A 21,148-nucleotide genomic window follows, 5' to 3' on the forward strand; every position below is an offset into this window, starting at 1 on the left:
GTGTTATACGCTTCAGGGCAGCTCCAAGGAGAAGCTCAAGACTGGTGGGAGTCATTTCAGTATGGATGTCCCGCTAATGCTCCTCCTGTCACCTGGCACGAATTTAGAGAGAATTTCAGATCTTATCACATACCTGAAGGACTAATAGAGCTTAAGCAGGAGGAGTTCAGAGCTCTGAAGCAGGAATCCATGTCCGTCGCTGAGTACCATGACAAGTTTGCTCAGTTGTCACGTTATGCTCCGAATGAAGTGGCTGATGATGCTGATAAGCAATGTCACTTTCCCAAGGGTCTGTATGATGGTCTGCAGCTCCAGCTTATGTCCAATACATACCCCAATTTTCAGACGCTGGTGAACCACGCTATTGTTATCGACAATAAGCGAAAAGAAATGGAGGCTAAGAAGAGGAGGCCTCAGGGACAGGCCTCTGGGAGTAATACTCGTCTGCGCACCAATCCTCAGCAAGGCTTCCAGCAAAGGTTTTAGGGACCACCCAATCAGTGGAATCATGGCCAGTACCCCTAGCACAACCAGAACCAGCAGCAGAATGACAATCAACGTCCTCAGAAGCAGAGTGGTCAGTAGACACCACGACAGGGAGCGCCTAATAACACTCCCATGAAGACTAGTGCCCCTAGCACTCCCAACAAGTGCTTCCATTGTGGTAAAGAAGGTCACATGTCTTATAATTGCCCTGAGAAGTCCAGCCAGCAAACCTCCCAAAGGTAGAATAGTTATCAGAAGCCAGCACCCAACACAGGAAAGGTGAACCACGTGTCTATCGAGATGGCGCTTGCAGAACCAGAAGTCATGCTCGGTACGTTCGATGTTAACTCAACCCCTGCCACTGTTCTTTTTGATTCTGGAGCTTCACAATCATTCATATCACAAGCATTTGTTAGAAATCATAGCATACCATTATGTGCCATGCAAAATCCCACTTTAGTAAACTCACCGGGGGGGGTATGCAAGCTTCATATTGTTGTCTTCTGACTAATCTATTCTTAACGGGGGTAGAGTTCAAAGTGAGCCCCATTGTGTTGAGAGCATCTGGTATAGATGTGATTCTGGGTATGGACTGGATGAAGCAACAACAAGCAGTGATTTAGTGTAAGGAGAAGGTAGTTGTTGTGACCGCACTGAATGGGGAAAGAATCAGTGTTGATGTTGTAATACAAGCACAACAGACAGCCATAGTGAACCAGCTTGATGATGGCGGCAACAAGGAGGACCTAGTGGTTGATGAGTTTCCATATGTGTTCCCCGATGATTTGCCAAGTATGCCACCTGACCGTGACATTGAGTTTATTATTGAATTATTACCTAAAACTGCACCTATAGCTAAGCGTCCATATAGAATGGGGGTTAATGAATTAGAAGAACTTAAGAAATAAATAAAGGAGTTACAGGAGAAAGGTTTTATTCATCCTAGTTCGTCACCTTGGGGAGCGCCGGTTATATTTGTTGACAAGAAGGATGGTACTCAGAGGATGTGTGTTGATTACTGGTCACTCAATGAGGTTACTATCAAGAACAAGTATCAGTTGCCTAGAATTGATGACTTGTTTGATCAATTGAGAGGTGCTTGTGTTTTCTCTAAGATTGATCTTCATTCTGGCTATCATCAGTTGAAGATTCGTGCAACTGACATACCCAAGACAACTTTTACTTCGAGGTATGGTTTGTACAAGTACACTATTATGTCCTTTGGTTTGACCAATGCACCTGCCTACTTTATGTACTTGATGAATAAGGTGTTCATGAAGTTTCTGGAAAAGTTTGTGGTGGTATTCATCGATGATATCCTGGTATTCTCCAAAACAAAAGAAGAGCATGCTAAACATCTAAGGTTGGTCTTGTAGAAGCTCAAGGAACACAAGTTGTATGCTAAGTGAAGCAAGTATGAATTCTGGTTAAAGGAAGTTTCTTTCCTAGGCCATGTTGTATCTAATGGTGGAATTGCAGTAGATCCAAGCAAGGTGAAAGATGTATTGAATTGGAAGCCACCAACAGATGTGGGAGAGATTCGTAGTTTCTTGGGATTAGCTGGATACTACAAAAGGTTCATAGAAGGTTTCTCTAAACTTGCTAAGCCTATGACCGCTTTGTTGGAGAAAAATGCCACGTTTGTGTGGTTCGAGAAGTGCTAGGCTAACTTTGAAGAATTGAAGAAGAGATTAACTACAACTCCAGTATTGGTTTTGCCAGATTTGAACAAGAGCTTTTCGATCTATTGTGATGCATCTCGTCAAGGTTTTGGATGTGTTCTTATGCAAGAAGGAAGAGTAGTGGCCTATGCTTCCCGATAGTTGAGAAAGCATGAGTTAAATTATCCTACTCATGACTTGGAGTTAGCAGCAGTGGTTCATGCTCTGAAGATATTGAGGCACTATCTTATCGGACATAAGAGTGACATTTATACTGATCACAAGAGTCTAAAGTACATTTTTACTCAGACAGATCTAAATATGAGACAGCATCGATGGTTAGAGTTGATCAAAGATTATGATCTAGAGATACACTATCATCCTAGAAAGGTGAATGTTGTTGCCAATGCTCTTAGAAGGAAGAGTTACGTTAATGAGGTGTAAGTAGCGCCGATGTCAAGTGAGTTGTGTGCTGAGTTTGAGCGACTAAATATGGGCTTTGTCACTAATGCAGTGGAGTTGGTGTTGGAGCCTAAATTGGAGCAAGAAATACGTAAGGGACAGTTACAGGATGCGAAGTTGAAAGAGATAGCTGAGAACATAGTGATTAGCAAGGCCCTAGGATTCCGTATGGATGACAATGGAACTCTTTGGTTTGGCAAAAGACTATGTGTGCCTGAGGATAAGGCTATACGAGGGGCAATTCTTCGTGAAGCACATGAGTCTGCTTACTCTATTCATCCTGGGAGTACTAAGATGTATTTGGATATGAAGGAGAAGTATTGGTGGCATGGACTCAAAAGATATGTTGTTGAGTTTGTAGCCTTATGTGATACATGTCAGAGAGTCAAAGCTGAACATCAAAGACCTGTAGGATTACTACAACCAATGAAGATACCTGAGTGGAAGTGGGAACAAGTTGGTATGGATTTTATAGTTGGGTTACCACGCACTCAGAGGGGTTATGATTCGATCTAGGTAATAGTGGATCAGTTAACTAAAGTTGTTCACTTCTTACCGGTCAAGACTACCTATACTGGTCATCAATTGGCTGCATTATGTATGGAAAGAATAGTGTGTCTACATGGAGTTCCTAAGAAAATTATGTCTGATCGAGGTACTCAATTTACATCTCATTTTTGGCAGCAAGTACATAGATTGTTAGGAACAAAGTTGAATTTTAGTACATCATATCATCCTCAGATAGATGGGCAAACTGAGAGAATTAATTAGATATTAGAGGATATGTTGAGAGCTTGTGCATTGCGGTACGGTACAAGTTGGGACAAGAGTTTGCCTTATGCAGAGTTCTCATATAACAATAGTTATTAGAGAAGTCTCAATATGGCACCTTTCAAAGCTTTGTATGGACGAAAGTGTAGAACCCCATTGTTTTGGAATCAAACAGGAGAAATTCAAGTGTTTGGGCCAGATGTTTTGAGAGACGTAGAAGAGCAAGTACGAATGATCAAAGATAACTTGAGAGTGGCTCAGTCTCGACAAAAGAGCTATGCCGACACTAGAAGAGAATTGGTTTACGAAGTAGGTGATTATGTATACCTGAAAGTGTCACCCATGAGAAGTGTGAAAAGGTTTAACATGAAAGGAAAGTTAGCACCAAGGTATATTGGACCTTTCAAGATTTTAGAGAGACGTGGTGAAGTAGCTTATCAGTTGGAATTGCCTGAGAGTTTGTCAGGTGTGCACAATGTGTTCCATGTGTCTCAACTAAAGAAGTGTTTGTGTGTACCAGAGGAGCAGATACTGTTAGAAGAGCTTACAGTTAAGAAAGATCTCACTTATGAGGAGTTTTCGGTAAGGATTTTGGAGACGGCAGAAAGAGTTACAAGGAGCCGAGTTATAAAGATATGTAAGGTTCAGTGAAATTGGTATACAGAAGATGAGACTACTTGGGAAAGAGAAGATGATTTGAGGAAAACATACCCGCAGTTATTCGAGTAAGCATCATCCGAATCTCGGGGACGAGATTCATTTTAAGGGGGGTAGAATTGTAACACCCCAAAATTTGCATATTTTTGAAATAGGAGAAAATGAGTAATTATGCATTTTGTGGGAATTTGAGTTAGGGAAAAATAATAAATTTTATTAAATTAAAATCAAATGTAGGTTCAAAATCATGTGTGTGCATTCATGCTGCTGCATAATGATTTTTGAATGGTTTGATTTGAAATCAAATTTCTACTTGATTTGAATTTTGCCTTCAAAATTGCTTTGAAAAATAGAAAAGGGATTTCTTTCTTCCTCCCCTTCCTTTTGGCCCGTGCTGGCCCATTCTTTCCAGCATCGGCTTAGCTCCCGCTGGCCATTCCTCTCCTTCCTGCTCGGGTCAAATCGCTGCGCCCGCGCCTTCCTTCCGGCAGCGGCCCAGCTCGGCCTCTTTCTCCCGCGCCACTCTTTCGCATGGCCCAGCCGAGCGCTAGCCCAAGTCATGCTGCACGTAGCCCCGCGCTCCTCTTTCCTCTGGCCGCTGACGCGCCGGGCCCGCCTGTCAGGTGTATCCCCTTCCTCGCGCCGTACCTAGGCCGGATTCCTCCGTCGCGCCGTGTCCACCTCGGACACTATCTCTGCCGATGCCGTTCGACTCCGCCTCCGCCACGAGCTCCGCGCCGTGCCTCTCAAGTAATCCCCGCCTCATAAATAGCCGGCCGAACCCACGCCTCCCCCCTATACCACCTCAGAGCCAGCTTTTGTCCTGCATCAGAGCCGCAATCGCCGAAGGAGATCCGCCGTCCTCCTCGTGGAGTACCGTGGCCGCCCTGTTCCCTCTCCGCTGCCTAGGTAACTCTAGGTGAGTCCGCCGTCGCTCCCTCTATCTCTCAGGCCTTTTCTTTCGTCGAACTGAGCACCGTAGACCGAAAACCGAAAGCTCCGGCGAGCCCTTCGATGGCGCCGCCGCCGTTAACATTTTTTTCCTCTAGATCCAATCTCGGTCGTCCATCTCTAATCCGTCGGCCCAGGATGAAGGATACCCTTTTGTTCTAGAATTTTGCATAAGAGCCCTTATAATTACTTCAGTATTAACCCGCCGTCCCTAGCGCCTTTTCAAATTCCATTTTCTATTTCTAAAGCGTACTTTGGTTCGGTTAGATTGAAAATACGTTTTCAGCTATTTATAGTTTTTCCACTCAACTTGTTTTAGCCATAAAATCTCTGTTTTAACTCCGATTTGATTCATTCAAGTTGCGTTAGGTTCGTAATTTCGTAATCTACATGTTTATACTACTGTTATGTAGGTTTTCAACTTTTAAAATTCATGGTTAGATTTAATCTACTATTTTACTATAGGCAATCTTGTTTAATTCATAACTTCTTCGTTTTAGCTCCGATTTTTGTGATCTTCGCATCTGTGTGTTCGTAGCGAGACGTAGATTTGTTTTCCAAACTTTTCATCTTGATTTTATGCTATTGGTGTACTGTTCTAATCTATAGCTTTGTCTGCTTTGCATGATTGCTCCTGGATGCTTGTATGTTGCTGTGTTATTGAGTATAGACGGTGCGCAATTCGTGGGAGATCAAGGGTACTACTTTGACATGCAGGACCAGCAGAAGTACTTTGCTCAAGGCAAGTATAGCATGGGATCATCCTTGTTTCCTATTCACTTTAATTCATTAAATTCATGTTGCATGTGTCACCTTGATAGGGATTCCTTAGAATTGAGCTTTTACCTTGTACCTACAGGTTATGCATTGGGTAGCTTTGCTAGTGCTCAATTAAACCATGATCTTGTAACTTGACTAATGGTATATGCAATAAACATTAAAATATGACTTTTTAGCAACTTGGAAACAGGGGGCTGGAGTATTTAGCTACTTTCTAAATGCTTCAGATTCCTCTCCCTAAGGACTTATCTGTAAGTGATCATCCGGGACTTACAGTACAGCTATGAGGGCTACATGGCTCTGGCTTTAGCTTAGTATGAGGACCTTTTCTAGCTTGTTAGTGGTTACCTTTATTGGCGTAGGAATGGCTTGCCGAATCGGGTATAGTGCGGCCTCTGTCCCCATGTGTATAGGTTGTGTGTCAATGTGCCATCGGGAAGGGGGGCTCTACATCTGTTTGCTGAGTGAATCTAATGGCCCTAACTTATTAGACAAACCTTTGAAAGGCTTCATAGTGACCCCTGTCTGCTCACCTTAGAAGTGTTTTAGGAGTAATTAACCCGAGCATATGGGTATCACGACTCACAGTGAAAGTGTACAACCTCTGCAGATTGTAAAACTGGTATATCAGCCATGCTCACGGGCACGAGTGGCCTTGGAACATTTACGGAATAGATGAACACTAAGAATTATCTGTTTATGCTATTTATTATTCATGTTTACATTGATCATGTGCTTTGCATTGGGAATTGAAACAATTTGTTGCTACTCTTAAGCTAAAATTTTGACAACTAAAAGCTGAATGCTATTAAACCTGTGTCGAGCCTTTTGAGCCTCATGAACCCCATGTTACACTTGTTGAGTACGACATGTACTTACGCTTGTTTATTTTCATTATTTGGATAAAAATCCTGGATGGGTAACAGATGGCTATGGGTATGATGATTTTCCTTAGGACTACTAGACTTGTGGTCAACCAGTCGATGTCCCTGTGAAATAGAACTTCTGCGAGAGATCTTTTCGTTATACTTTCGCTACATTTATGTGATAACTCTGTCTTATTCATGATGTAATAAACACTTGTGATGATACTATTTATAATTTGTCAGCTTATGTGTGTGACTGATCTCTGGGCGCACATAAGATTTTGCATCCCATTTTATCCTTAAAATTGGGTGTGACACTGTGGTATAGTGTCAAACAATGACAACACTTACCCTTAGGTCTTGGCTAACTTGAAGCGACTTTTGGGTTGTCTCTTTCAGATGTCACTAGTACACAGAACATTACTACTGGTAGTTCCAGACCTATTTTTACTGGCATTTCTAGCAACTGCCAGTGTGAAAGACCACTGAAAACCACGAATTTCATAGTCATCTTCTTGAGATTCGCCAGTGTAAATCTATTTACATTGGCGGTTCGCTTAAGCCAACTGCCAGTGTAAAATAGATTTACACTGACGGTTCACTTAAGTAAACTGCCAGTGTAAATGCATTTACAGCGGCAGTTAGCTTAAGCAACTGCCTATGTAAATACATTTCCATAGGCGGTTTACATAAAACAACCGCTTCTGAAAATGGATTTCCATAGGTGGATTAGTAGCATAAACCACCAGTGAAGTGTTTTTAAAATTTCCTGCCGGAGGTAATTATATTTAAAATTTCAAATGAACCCAAATGTACATCACATGCAATCATATTTCCATGCATGACAAAAACAATATTTACTTTATTCTACCATAGTCATCAACTCAAGTATATACATCAAAGTTTTCAACTCATAAGTTCCATGAATTATCTAATAATCATCTCTGTTTAGTTCTAGCCTATCAAAATCTATAAGATCTCGATACTTTGGTTGTACTAACTCAGAGGTATCATTATGATATTTCCATTGGAAGTGAATTATTACTTTCATGATGAACTAGCACACGTCCTCGCATATGTTCATGATGTCTTTATCTTTGGGGTGTCTATCTGTTGGATTGCAATGATATACCTGCAAAGAAAGTTTATAGTCATCATATATTTACAAGTGACCAATGCATTTGTAAAACTAATGATAAAACTTCATATGACTACTACTTACATTGCTAGGGTTCGTGGTGTATCGCCTGTTTTGTCTGAGAAACTCGCACACGTAGTACCCACAGAGAACCGTTCCAAATGGTTGCTTGTGGCACTATATAACAATTGGCAAGCTCACTTTAGGACCTCCAACTATCGTAGAAGTATGGATTTTAACCTCCAACTTCAAAACCGGATAACATTGGCCCTCCAACTCTCGAAAAAGTTCACTTTAGGACCCTGGCCGGTTTTCCAGTCGGTTTTGTATGTCACTGTAGCAGTGCTGACGTCAGCGATGACGTCAGCACTCCTTTTTAATTTGCAAAATTGATATCTTTTTATTCGGAGCTCCAAATATAGCAAATAATATATCAATTTTGATCGTCTCGACGAGCTCTTTGCAATGGTGTACTCCGTTTTGTTGTTTCCGATAATTTTATTTCATGAAAAAATAAATATTTCTACAAAACAACTTATGCAATTAAGCTGACGTATGCAAGTATTTTATATACTTTGTATATTTGTATATGTACAACACCAACGTAGTCAGTATATAAAACAGGGAGTTGGACGGTCAATCAGACCTGCCACGATCGCTTAGATATTTTTGAATTAACCTTCCCTAGCTGCGGTTAACTAACTGTCAACATATGACACGATCAAACGATATGTTTACTGCTCCTAGTGTAGTTTTTTTCTGTTTTTGTGGTGAAATTAAGTAGCTAGTGGTAGTAGTAGTATTATATTTATCTTGTACCCAAATCCGATACAGTATACGATTCGTGTACACCTGTCTTTTTTCCTTTCCTATGGCTACTATTGCAGCACACAGGAAATGGACGACCATTCGGCCGACCTGTACGTATATGTTTCCTGGCTGGCATGGCATGAGTATGACCACATGAAGTGGCAGTGGATAGCTAGATTGAATTGAGGGAGCAGGTAGCAGCAATAGTGAGTGGCTTACTCGTGGTCTAGAATCTTGTGCGGCATCGGTAAGTTGAGCGCGTGCCCCCGCGGGAAGGTCGTCCGGGCGAGGATCTCCGTGGCGTCGGCGTTGTGGTGCGCCTCGTCGCCCACGCGCCCGCCCGACGCGAGGTGGCAGCACACGAAGCAGAAGCTCGTGTCGTGCAGCCAGAACCGGACGGACACAGCGCCCTTGTTGAATTATTGCAGAAATATTTTGAATTATTGCAGAAATATTTGCGGACCGGGCGGACACGAAGCAGAAATATTTCTACAAAACAAGTTTTGAATTATTGCATTTCAAAAATGGTCAAACTTATATATTCTATGGTCAAATGAACCTAAAATGACAACATTTCGTGTTACATAATAATAAAAATATTATTTATCTAACAAATTCCACGAGTTCTGTTATTCTAACTTGTTTTGTAGAAATATTTATTTTTTTCATGAAATAAAATTATCTCAAACAACAAAACGGAGTACACCATTGCAAAGAGCTCGTCGAGACGATCAAAATTGATATATTATTTGTTATATTTGAAGCTCCGAATAAAAAGATATCAATTTTGTAAATTAAAAAGAAGTGCTGACGTCATCGCTGACGTCAGCACTGCTACAGTGCCATGCAAAACCGCCAGGGAAACCGGCCAGGGTCCTAAAGTGAACTTTTTCGAGAGTTGGAGGGCCAATGTTATCCGGTTTTGAAGTTGAAGGTTGAAATCCATACTTCTGTGATAGTTGGAGGTCCTAAAGTGAACTTTACCCTATATACTAAACATGTATGATATTTATTTAAAATTTACCGGATAGTTGATCCATCGGACATCAGTTTTGATTTTCGCTTTATATCATATTTTCCACCCATGAACGTATACCAGTTGTATCCCCTGCGGAGCTTGTTTAAAGTTACCAAGTCATTTTCAAACTCTCCCCGATAATATAGAAATGTTGAAAACTCTGCACGCATATCTTTACTTATTGTTGTATAAGTGTCAAGAAATTTTTATACGTGTTGTTCGGGTAATCTAGGGAGTCAAGGGTCAACATACTGGAAGTTGTATGAGGCCACAACGCATTCCCTGTCTTGAAATTCAAGAAATCTGTTTCCTATGTAGGTGTCCACTTCAAGGTCCATGTCTTGTTTGCATCTTCGATTTATTACTCACAATTTCCTCGTCAGTCTTGCCCTGAAGTTTATCGTTGCCCTGAAGCTTTGCTTTGTAGGTGGCATGTAGAAGAGAGGGGGTACAATCCATTTTGACATATTTTCCTCTAGGAAGTGTTCTCCTTGTGTCATCCTCTATAACAAATAAGTCAAGGTGAAACTCTATAAAAAAAACATTAGTATCAATAGCGAGGCATTGGACTATAATGGGACTTCTTTTTTTGCTTGACAAACATGTACATCATTGTTTAGATTAATATTTCCACTAGGGCACTAATGATTGTTGCTGTTGACATGCCCCGACCATTATGTTTCTGCTCTGGCGCCGCTGGCTGTTGGTGGTGGCGCTATTGTCGTGATTATCGCTATCTCTACGGCAATCATGAACAACACGTACGTCCTTGTCCACCATGGCCTCCACGGTCTGAAAATTTGCCAGATGATCCAAATGGTTGATGGCCATTAATTACAGATATCCCTTCGAAGGCATGCAACTGTTTGTAGAGCTTGATCACTTATAGGTTGTTTGGTTGGTGGAATGATATGGTCCATCATCATCTCACTCTCTAGTTTTTTTTTGTTTGGTTGGCTACTGTCAGAACTGACCGTTGAGCACTGTACAACCAGTGCACATGACCGGTGCTACACCGGTGATGACCGGTGCCTTTTGAGCCTTCTCCAACTCGTTGCAACCCTCTGTGGAACCCATAACCGGTGCACATGACCGGTGTAGCACCGGTGATGACCAGTGCCCTTTGAGCCTTCTCCAACTGCGGCGACCCTCTCTAGATCTCGTGACTGGGGCACCATAACCGGTGCACACTGGTAAGACCGGTGCCGCTGGTTGCTGTTTCTTCGCGCACTACTACAGAATTGGACATCACTGCCGATCTTATCACTGCCGGATTTTAACAAACCGACAGTGATAGTCTATCACTGTCGGTTTTTGGCTAAAACCGACAGTTATAGGACACTGATAGCCCAACCGACACTGATATTCGGGTCTTCACTATCGGTTTTAACCAAGAACCGGCAGTGATATTGGGTTATCACTGCTGGTTTTAGTCAAAAACCGACACTGATACTATCACTGTGGGTTTGTGGCTTAGAACCGACAATGATATGCTGCAAGAAAACTTCATAAGTTTCTTATATGATGTCCGATGAAGAAGAACTTTATATAAAAGTTGCAGTACTCGACGCGATCTACAACTTTGTAGTTCAAACTTTTTGAATTTGAGATCGTTTGGATGTCCAAATATTTTTATTTAAAATCATTTATCTAATGAAAATTACGTTTGATTTCTAAAATTTAAAATTTGAATTTTTCAAACGACCTCGGATGGAGAAACGCCCAAAACAAATTTTGTAAATCTCAAAATGTTATGCAACTTTATAGTTGACAACTTTTTGATTTGAAACCATCTTGTTAAGGAAAACTACGTTTGAATTTCTAAAATTTGAAATTCAAATTTTGCAAATGGCCTCGGATGGAGAAACTACCAAAATAAAAGTTGTAGATCCCAAAAAGTTATGAAACATTGTAGTTGACAACTTTTTGATTTGAAATCATTTTGTCAAGAAAAACTATGTTTGAATTTCTAAAAATTTGAAATTTGAATTTTTTTAAACGACCTCGGGTGGACAAATAGCAAAAACAAAAGTTGTAGATCTTGAAAAGTTATGAAACTTTGTAGTTGACAACTTCTTCATTTGAAATCATCTTGTCATAGAAAACTACGTTTGAATTTCTCAAATTTGAAATTCAAATTTTGTAAACGACCTCGAATGGAGAAACTACCAAAATAAAAGTTGTAGATCTCAAAAAGTTATAAAACTTTGTAGTTAACAACGCTTTCATTTGAATTCGTTTATGGTCCCAAATACTCCTTTTAAAATCAGATAAACATAAAATGGCTAAGACGAAAATCTCATTTGGACACAAACAACATGTAGGTGGAGTGGTTAGGGGCTGAAGACGCAAAGCAGGAGGTCAGGAGTTTGAGCACCAGTGGCCACGAAGTGCGAAAAAACACGTAACTTGTGACTGCCCGGTGGGATCTCTCTTGGTATTAAAAAAAATCCTATTTTTCAGTGTATTTTTTGGCTTTCTACGTCACTGTCAGTTTCACATCAGTATCAATTTATAAGAACTGGCTGTGATGTCAACCCTCATCACTGTCGGTATATCACTATCGGTTCAAAATCCGACAGTGATGGAGGTTTTTGAGCCGACAGTGATGTTAAGATCTGTGGTAATAGCGCTACAGCCACTTTGGACACCGTGTCCAATGAGGCAACCGGTGCAACACCGGTCATGACCTGTGCTGCTAATGCAACCGCCCTTTCTTCATTTCTTCATCAGTTGATAGTGCGGGCTTCTTCTTTCTTGCGTCTTGGATTCTTCTCTTCTTTTTTGGTTGCCAACACATCTTTTGAGGTCTTCTTTTCGGTGTTGATCAACTTGTTTTCGTCCCAAACCGATCCAAGTCCGCACGTGCATCCTATTGAACTACAACAAAAACACTTGGAACCATATTAGTCTAACTTAGTCATGTTGATCATCAAACACCAAAATCCAAACTAAATGGGCCAAGGGCCCATTTTTCTTACACTAATAAGTTACCGAGGACTCCCTGTCACGACTTAGATAGTCTAGGAGGCAGGGTTATAGATAGAATTCCGATCCGTTTACACAGGGTTTTCCTAATAGGTTATAAGGAAATTTATCAGATCCTATCGAGTTAACATGCACATCTTGGCTTCCATGTCTTCTTTGAACAGTAACTTACTTTCGAAGTCTGCAATATTACCCGTCCGGGTTGGACTCTCCCTTTGAAAGCTTCGGTCCACCCCGTCTGTATTGGGGTCTTCTCCAGGCGGTGAAGTATCTATGTCCATAACACCGACACATCTATCCAATACTCCTATAAATGATATTTGGGACAGACCCATTATATTTAGGACTTTATTAGGAGAGATGTACCGGAGACTGGTACAGATGCTCTAAGTAGCCCATCTCTAAAAATCTATTCTCTGATACTATTGTTGTCTTTGAGCTCTCGAGCTCCAAAATTATTTATAGAAGCGATAAGATAAAAGTGTGTCCTCTAAAAACAAAAGTCATTTTCTCTTAAAATCGTTTTTTATAATAGTATAAATTAACTCAAGAGTTTATAACATACATGAACAAGCTTTGATTTGCATGTGCATGTTCAGCATATGGGAAATTCAATGAGTGCTAATTGAGGTCATGTTTTTTCGAATTAATTGAGGCCATGTTTAGAATGCAGAAATCTTTTTTTGTTATATTCCTACAATTTCTTCTGTGAAATTAAGCTGGTTTTTATGATACGTATGATGTTCCTGTAAAATTCCTCAGCTGCAAACGTACGGTTGAAAATGTCATGTGACATGCATAGTTTCCTACTTACCTATGCAGAGTTCACAACTGCCTGCCACTCTGGTCAGCGCATATCCTCACCCTCAGAGGAGGGTGACACGACTGCGAACGCTCTGTCCTCTCTTTTTTTTATTCAACTCTGCCCTCCTCTCTAGGACATGGCGGTGATCCGTTTCAACTCGGCTCCGACACGATTCAATCCTATTTCAGCGGTGTTTGGTTCCCTCTCATAGACCTCGTCACATCGGACGTTGGACACTCATTTAGAATATTAGACATATGTTTGACACTAATTTGGAATATTAGACATAGATTCATTACAAAACTAATTGCATAGATTTAGACTAATTTGCAAGACGAATCTATTAAACCTAATTAGTCCATGATTTGATAATATGGTGCTACAGTAACATGTCCTAGAGATTGATTAGTTAGACTTAATAAATTCGTCTCGCGAATTCGTCATGGCTTCTATAATTAGTTTTATAATTAACTCATATTTAATTCTTCTAACTAACATCCGAACACCCGATGTGGTACCGCCTGTACTTTGGATGCAAACACCGCCGCTGATGCACATGTCAGCGCGCTCAAGTGGGAAATAGACTTTCCGCATTGCATGGCCCAACTCCTCCATTACTGTATGGGCTCCATATCTCGAGCCGTCCGCCCAGTGGCTTGTTAATCAGGCCCGCTATACTCAGGGACGTCGATTGGCTTCTCTTTTCCTTTTGGCTAGCTCTGGTGTCTCATCAGCCTAGCTTGTCACAGGCTACCGCGCTGTACCGCATGTTGTCTCTACTTTCGTTGGGTCGACGGCTAACTAGTTCGTTCTTCCGCCGAAGTTAAACAAGTTTGCAACACGAGTGCTCATAACACACGTGGGTATTAAATTTGTTTGAAACGACAAGCTGTCCATGTTAATACCACGCCGCTGCCCTCTAGAAGGCGGGAAGCCATGAAGGTCCTCGTTCCGGGGAGTGGCCGGCGTCGTGATCCGGTGAGGGACATCGAGTAGGCTAAGCGGTCCTAACGTTTTTGCCTTGCTGTATCCACAGCTGTATAGTTCTTTGCTTCTGTTGTAGCTGTTAGGCTTCTGATCAGCTGATCGACAAATCCTAGCTGATCATGCACACTAGCGTCTTACCAGTGGGCACCGGAATTCATCGATGTTGTAAAATAATTCCTTTCATCTTAATAAAATACGGGTATGTACCTGTTCACGAAAAAAATATTTAGGGTTCTGCTATGTGTGTGTGTGATGGTCGCAAACATACACCATGTTTCTCTCGTTGCATAGAGTGATATGTTCGTGCAGTAAATGGACAGGCAAAAAGGTGAATTTATGTACGTGCATGCATGGAAATGGCTGAACGCAGCAGCCCATTTAATCCCATTACTGGCCCACGAAGCACCACCTTCAAAGCCCTGAAGCCCATTGAAGGGATTGTAATTGTATATACGTTTCACGATTCAAATTATTTAGGGCCGGCAGGCCCAACCGGATTCGTCAATTCCATCATATCCGGACGGCGCTGCAAGGCCGCAAGAAACAACGCCCAGACCTGACGAATTGCCCGGCACATACAAAAGGGCTTTGGTGTGCCCACCCATAAATAAACTGTTGGTGAAGTGCAAGAGATGAAAACTGCGTTCATCGGTTCATGGGTGGCTGAACTTGGTTAAGCCAAATCATCGACCAATGTTTGACCGGTCAATGCAACGCTATCAGTGTGGGATTCATCATGCGTTAAGGAAGACACATAAATCCTGAAGACGTATACAAGTATATACAACATATTCTGTCTCTTCCTTTGCTAACTCTTGTGTTTGAATTCTAAAATCTATGAACTAAGAAAGTATTTTTGGACTCTAAATGATTTCAAATCAAAAAACTTTTCAACTACAAAATTGTAGATTGTATTGAGAACTACAACTTTAATTGGGCCTTAGCAAGTGAAGTTTAATTCATGCCAAGAGAAACGATTTACTGGGACAGGATATGAAGGCTTTTTTGGAATTTTTTTTTGGATATGATGCATTTTTTGTACACGTTTGGGAGGAACAGCAAGAGAAATAAGGGGATGCAGCAGTAGAAAACAGGTTCACATTGGCAGGCCTCAAACACTCCGGGCCTATGGGCCATGGGCCGTGAATACTACATATCACCTGTGCGAATTTTAGGGGTTTCGTTGTCGAGTAGGGCAGACGGCCCATAGTTAAGCAGGCCGAAGGCCATTAGATTAGAGACATCCTACTTCGGCTGATGAGATATAATTTATTTCTAATTTATTTAGTTCATTTATTTATTTATTTTATTTTTCTATTTTGGTATTTTAACTTGTATTTACATTCCGCACCCCCCCCCCCCCTCTCTCTCTACCGGAGCTTTTCCAAGAGTTTACTGTTAAATTAAATTTATATTTTAAACTCATATACATTATATAAAAAATATTTGGATATATTTTTTGAAAATTATCTCTATATCTTTTAAAGCCTAATTGACCTCTTGAACTATCGTGAAAGTACGATTTACTTTCCTGGTGACTGGTGTGGCGCCACATAAAATGAATAATGTAGGCCATGTCAGCGAAAAACCGCTTAATAATAAATTAAATTAAATCAGATGATTTCAAGTGTTGAGAGGTAGATGATCGGACTCATTCAATAGTCTAGAGATTGATTTTTTCAAAAGAAAAATGCACTCGTCCTACCTAAAATGGGCCTTGGGCTGCCTCTTATTAGGCACATATTTCGTTACTTGGGCCGATTCGTCGCCCTCTCGTTCCCCTAGCCCAGTGCCCCAGACCCATCATGGCGACTCTTCTTTCCCTTTCGCTACAGTAGAACCGGGCGACCGAACGGCGATTTGGCCGGCTTCCGGCGTCGATTTCGTCGGCGCCTTCACCACGCCTTCGACCAGCACGGCGCGGGCAAGCGGAGAAGCCTAGGGTGTCGATTCCTCTACCAGGTTTCCAGATTTTCTCGTTGCGACATTGAATAAAGTCACCCCTTTCTCGAGAAAAAAAGCCCAGTCCTGCTTACCAGTCGTCCTCGCGCCGCCGCCGGCAATGCAGGGCACCGACAATGTGAGAAGCTAAGGTTCGTTGCAATGGTACCCGACCTCCCTTTGCATCCCGGGATACATTTCTTTTCTCGCGCGTTAGTGCTTGATTGGATTCTCCTTTGCAATCGCGGTCATTAATCCCCAGTCCCGCTGCAGATCTAGAATCCGGTGCGTTTCTTTGCCCTGCACTGCACTAGGGCTAGGAGGTAGACTAATTTTCAGCGGCAGACAATGTGAGGGTGTGATATGAAGTGGAGGGAGGTAGGAGGTTTACCTAACAAACCAAATGGGCGATGGTGTTTCTGTTTAGGTTCTGCTACGGGAGTAGTGACTAGTATTCAAATGCCTTGCCAATATTTTTTGCTGGATGTTAGGCTGTTTGGTCATACCTAATGTAGTATGAATTCCCTCCCAAGGTGCTTACAAGTGGAGAGGTGATTAGGTATAGGGCGCCAAACATGTGGTACCATGGCGAATTATCCATTGACTTTTGGCTTTCTTTCTGAACAATTACAGAAAACGGCGAATCTATTTAGTGCGCAGTGGGTTAACTTTAGAAATCTAGTGAATGTATTTCGGAGGGCACGTGTGATTTTCCTATTTTTTAATAAATGGTGTGCAGATAGAAAGCGAGTGCATTCTTGATTATATAAGTTTCGCATAACCCACTCCTTCGCCTTCCAGATATTTTTTTCTTGACGTCACAGTACTTCCTTTGGATCATTAAGCTATTAGTATCTGCAAATGCTTACTGAACTATTTTAGGTATTAGGGAACATGATAACAACTTTTTCTTGCTGACTCAAAGGTTCAGAGATTGATTACAAGATTAATCAACTACAGTTCTGGTATGCTCCATTTGATTTTTGTTTCAGATAGTGTGTGCTGACATTGGGCTGTTGAAGTATCTGGTGTATCTACTGCTCTACTCTATATCATCTATTTGACATGTTCAGCCCTATACTGTGGCAGGACTGAAGTTCCTTTGGACAATTTCAATAGTGAGGTGCCTTCTGGTTGTTGTACCCTTGATATTCATGGATGCTTCCTGTGTTTGATTTTGGATCATTGCCATGCACAATGTATCTGATTTTGGATCATTTATGGATAATAGTTTGCCTCATCTTAGTTTTCTCATTGTTTTTTTTATTCTGTTAATACACCTGAATGAATGGCAAGTTAATAGTGCTTTTCAAAATATAACATGCTGCCTCATAAATTCTTAGTTTCCAAATGGGCATATAGATACAATACACATTTTTTGTATGGAAAAAGTCTACTCCACCCCCTCAACTATGGAAGGTGGTCTACATAACCCCCTCAACTATGAAACCGTCTGTTTTACCCCCCCTGAACTTTCCAAAACCGTCTAATTTACCCCCTGGGCGGTTTTTCAGGGCGGCTTTGCTACAGTAACAGCGGGTCTGCTACAGTAACATCGGGTTTGCTACAGTACCTGTTTTTGAATTTCCTTTTTGTTTACTTTCGTTGAATTTTTGAAAAATCATAGAAAAATCTAATTTTATTAGACTCCACATGAGTAGATCTACACAGTGAATATATAATACGGTATGTTTTAGTACAAATTTTTTTTGTAGCTTTAGATTAATTGGAAAATCTAATTTTGTCTGTAATTAATTGGAATAATTCATAGCTGCAACTTCTATGGTCCAATTGTGGTGAAATTTTATGGTACGCTAATTATTGTATGCTTGAACTATAGTAAAAATTTCGTACTCATTGGACTATGTATAACTTAGTTATAGATAAATTCTAATTAATTACAGACAAAATTGGATTTTCCAATTAATCTAAAGCTACAAAAAAATTTGTACTAAAACATACCGTATTATATATTCACTGTGTAGATCTACTCATGTGGAGTCCAATAAAATTAGATTTTTCATTTTACGATTTTTCTATGATTTTTCAAAAATTCAACGAAAATAAACAAAAAAAAGGGTAAATTCAAAACACTGGTACTGTAGCAGACCCGCTGTTACTGTATCAAAACCGCCCTGAAAAACCGCCCAGGGGGTAAATTAGACGGTTTTGGAAAGTTCAGGGGGTAAAACAGACGGTTTCATAGTTGAGGGGGTTATGTAGACCACCTTCCATAGTTGAGGGGGTGGAGTAGACTTTTTCCTTTTTTGTATCATAGTCTTGTGATCTTCTGGTACTTCGATTTCCTCCCTGATCTAAAAGAATCATAATTGCATGACACAGTGGAAGTTTTCTTGTTTATAATGGTTATTGTTAGATAAGTAAAACACCATGGCCATAATCTGCTACTCTGCTTTGCTATTAGGCCCACCTGACGTGCTGTCTTTTGCTGAATTGTTTTCCATTTGTGAATTCACTATATATGTAGATGTAGGTAGCCCCAACATGTGTCCTTTTCCTTTTTACAACTTGCATTATTTAATTTAACAGAAGAAAAAGGAAAGAAATTTTTAATTCTTATCCGTATCAAAGCTTTTCTCCAAGTTGTATGCCGTGGAGTAAAAGAGAGCAGTGATGGCTGGGTCTTTGTGGTCCATGCACTACCTTATTGCTCAATTAGAACAAAATCTTAGCTTAATTATTTGCAGGAGCAGTTTCAACAAGTAGCTGGCTAAAGAGGTCTCAAGTGCAGAGCACTTATCAACACTTTTTATTTACCTTATCACACACATTAAATTTCTTATTTGTTGCGTGCATTACTTGAAACTTCTTCCACGTCTTATTGGTTAGTGTGATTTAACTTTATTATTAAATACTAATGCTAATCAGCTTTATAATTATCAAGAGACAAAATGATAGCTCACTCACTCTTGCACTGAACCTGGCAGTTCTGTTCTGTTCAGTTGTACTGACACATCTACAGTAGTCCAAAAGTCCTCACCAATATTGGCCTGAAAAAGCTAATGGTAGTGCATCCCATGCAAGAAATCAGTGGGTTTATCTTGTCACTGGTGTTTCTGGCCTGTTTCAGAACTTACCTATGGACAAGCTGCATATGTGTAACCAAGATCTCTATTGGAACTGAACTTAAGAATAAACATGCTGTCATTCCTGCTCTTTATTACAAATAACTTGTGGATTTGTTTCTGTTAGACAGGCTATTAGTGGCCTAGCTAGGTTTCAGCAGTGGTTGGGCTTAGGCCCATGCACTTAGGGTTGCTGCTGCCTATAGCTCTGGCACATGTATCCTGTACTTGGCAATCATCAATCTAATCCCACGCAATATTCCTCGTTTACAGTTTCAGTTTGACATGTTGTAAACTAAGTTCTTGTCTATCTTGGGCTCTATTTTATTGGACGAATATTTTTTATTCTCAGTCTCCTTTCTATTTTCCTGAATCCGGATACAGTTTTTATCAAGTTTTATTTAGGACTAAAGTTCTTTTTGGGCAGGAGGAGAGGGTTGGGTTGGGTGGTTGGGGGGGGGGGGGGGGGGGGGGGGGGGGGGGGGGGTGTGGTGGGTGGGGGGGGGTTTGGTGGGGTGTTGGGTTGTGGGGGGGGTGGTGGGTGGGGGGGGGGGCTGGCTATCCCTTGTCCATGAAGGACGTAAGAAATGATTCGAGCTTATTTAGAACTGAACTCAACAAAATTGTGTGTCTAATAGAAATATTTCATCATGGTTAAAATCTGCCTTTATCTTATCCTAAGAAATTATTAACTTTAAATTAACATTCAATTTGTATCTTATTCTATTGAATAATAACTGCAAACCAGATTATGCTGTTATTTGTTCAGCACAATAATAACAGAGATAAATAAATATATCATGCATATGGAGCGTCCTTGTATTGCACTCTATTCCACAAACTGATACAAACTATTTTGCACACTACATAGATACATACACCATAAGCATACCTCCAGTGTTACAGTAGATTTTAAAATACTGAAACCCATACTAATGCAAGCATAGCTAGGAAGTACAAGTACTGCAAATCTGCTAGGCAGATAGCTGAGTGACCTGATCTATATAGATGTATTCCTTCAGCCTTCAATAGCGAGGCCTTATTTACCATAACCAAATAGTGGAGCGAACATCATGGTTTCTTCATCTTCTATCACATCATGATTTCTTGATCTTCCATCTTCCAGAATACCTCAGGATATTTGTAATCCCACATAGCAGGTGATGGTAGATGACAGGGGATACTGCTGCATGTCTTCTCTTTTCCTTCAGCAATACCCAGCAAGGCAGGTGCCTGCGGTGCCTCAATCTCCTTCCATATCTGATCCATGGGATATCCATCCATGGCACTCTGTGTGTTCTCGAGGGCGCTGGTGACGCAGCTACCATTGTGAGTGTCACCACTGCCCATCCCAATGACTCGAACGGTGTCAAGAAGGCAGGCTTGGTATGTCAGTGAGGAGGATGAGGATGAAGGTGATGACAGGCTCATCTTCCTCTCCTGTGCTTTCTTCCTCATATGTGTTCTCCAGTAGTCTTGATCTCGTTGTCTGTGCGCCCTGGCAGCCTCCGTGCTATCCTAGACCACCTACATATGGAGAATTTGACTGAGTTCTGTCTTCACCTAAATTTAGTAACTAAGAAAAGTTACTCTCTAATCAAAACCTGTTCCCCCACCGAGCATGGAGCTCAATAATAAGGCGTTCTTCTTGTGGTGACATGCGGCCATGCTTGAGGCCAGGGTGAAGGTAGTTCACCCACCGCAGGCGGCAGCTCTTTCCTGTCCTAGAAGCTTCCAGATA

At 41.1% G+C, this 21,148-nt stretch overlaps 1 long non-coding RNA gene and 1 pseudogene across 4 annotated transcripts in view; one reads left to right on the top strand and one right to left on the bottom strand.

Moving 5' to 3' along the window:
• Positions 1-16,172: 16,172 nt before the first annotated feature.
• The window catches only part of LOC136484184 (uncharacterized), a 42,834-nt gene continuing 37,858 nt past the window's right edge, over positions 16,173-21,148 (top strand). For 3 of the 4 annotated variants that reach the window (XR_010765784.1, XR_010765788.1, XR_010765785.1), the window contains exon 1: positions 16,173-16,473. This is a non-coding gene — a long non-coding RNA (uncharacterized lncRNA). The remainder of the gene's footprint in view (positions 16,474-21,148) is intronic. The other variant, XR_010765787.1, reaches the window with a different exon arrangement.
• LOC136482782 (myb-related protein MYBAS1-like) lies at positions 20,194-21,130 on the bottom strand (annotated as a pseudogene).

Source organism: Miscanthus floridulus, chromosome 9 (genome assembly GCF_019320115.1).
Source record: "Miscanthus floridulus cultivar M001 chromosome 9, ASM1932011v1, whole genome shotgun sequence".
In the NCBI taxonomy this organism is placed as follows: domain Eukaryota; kingdom Viridiplantae; phylum Streptophyta; class Magnoliopsida; order Poales; family Poaceae; genus Miscanthus; species Miscanthus floridulus.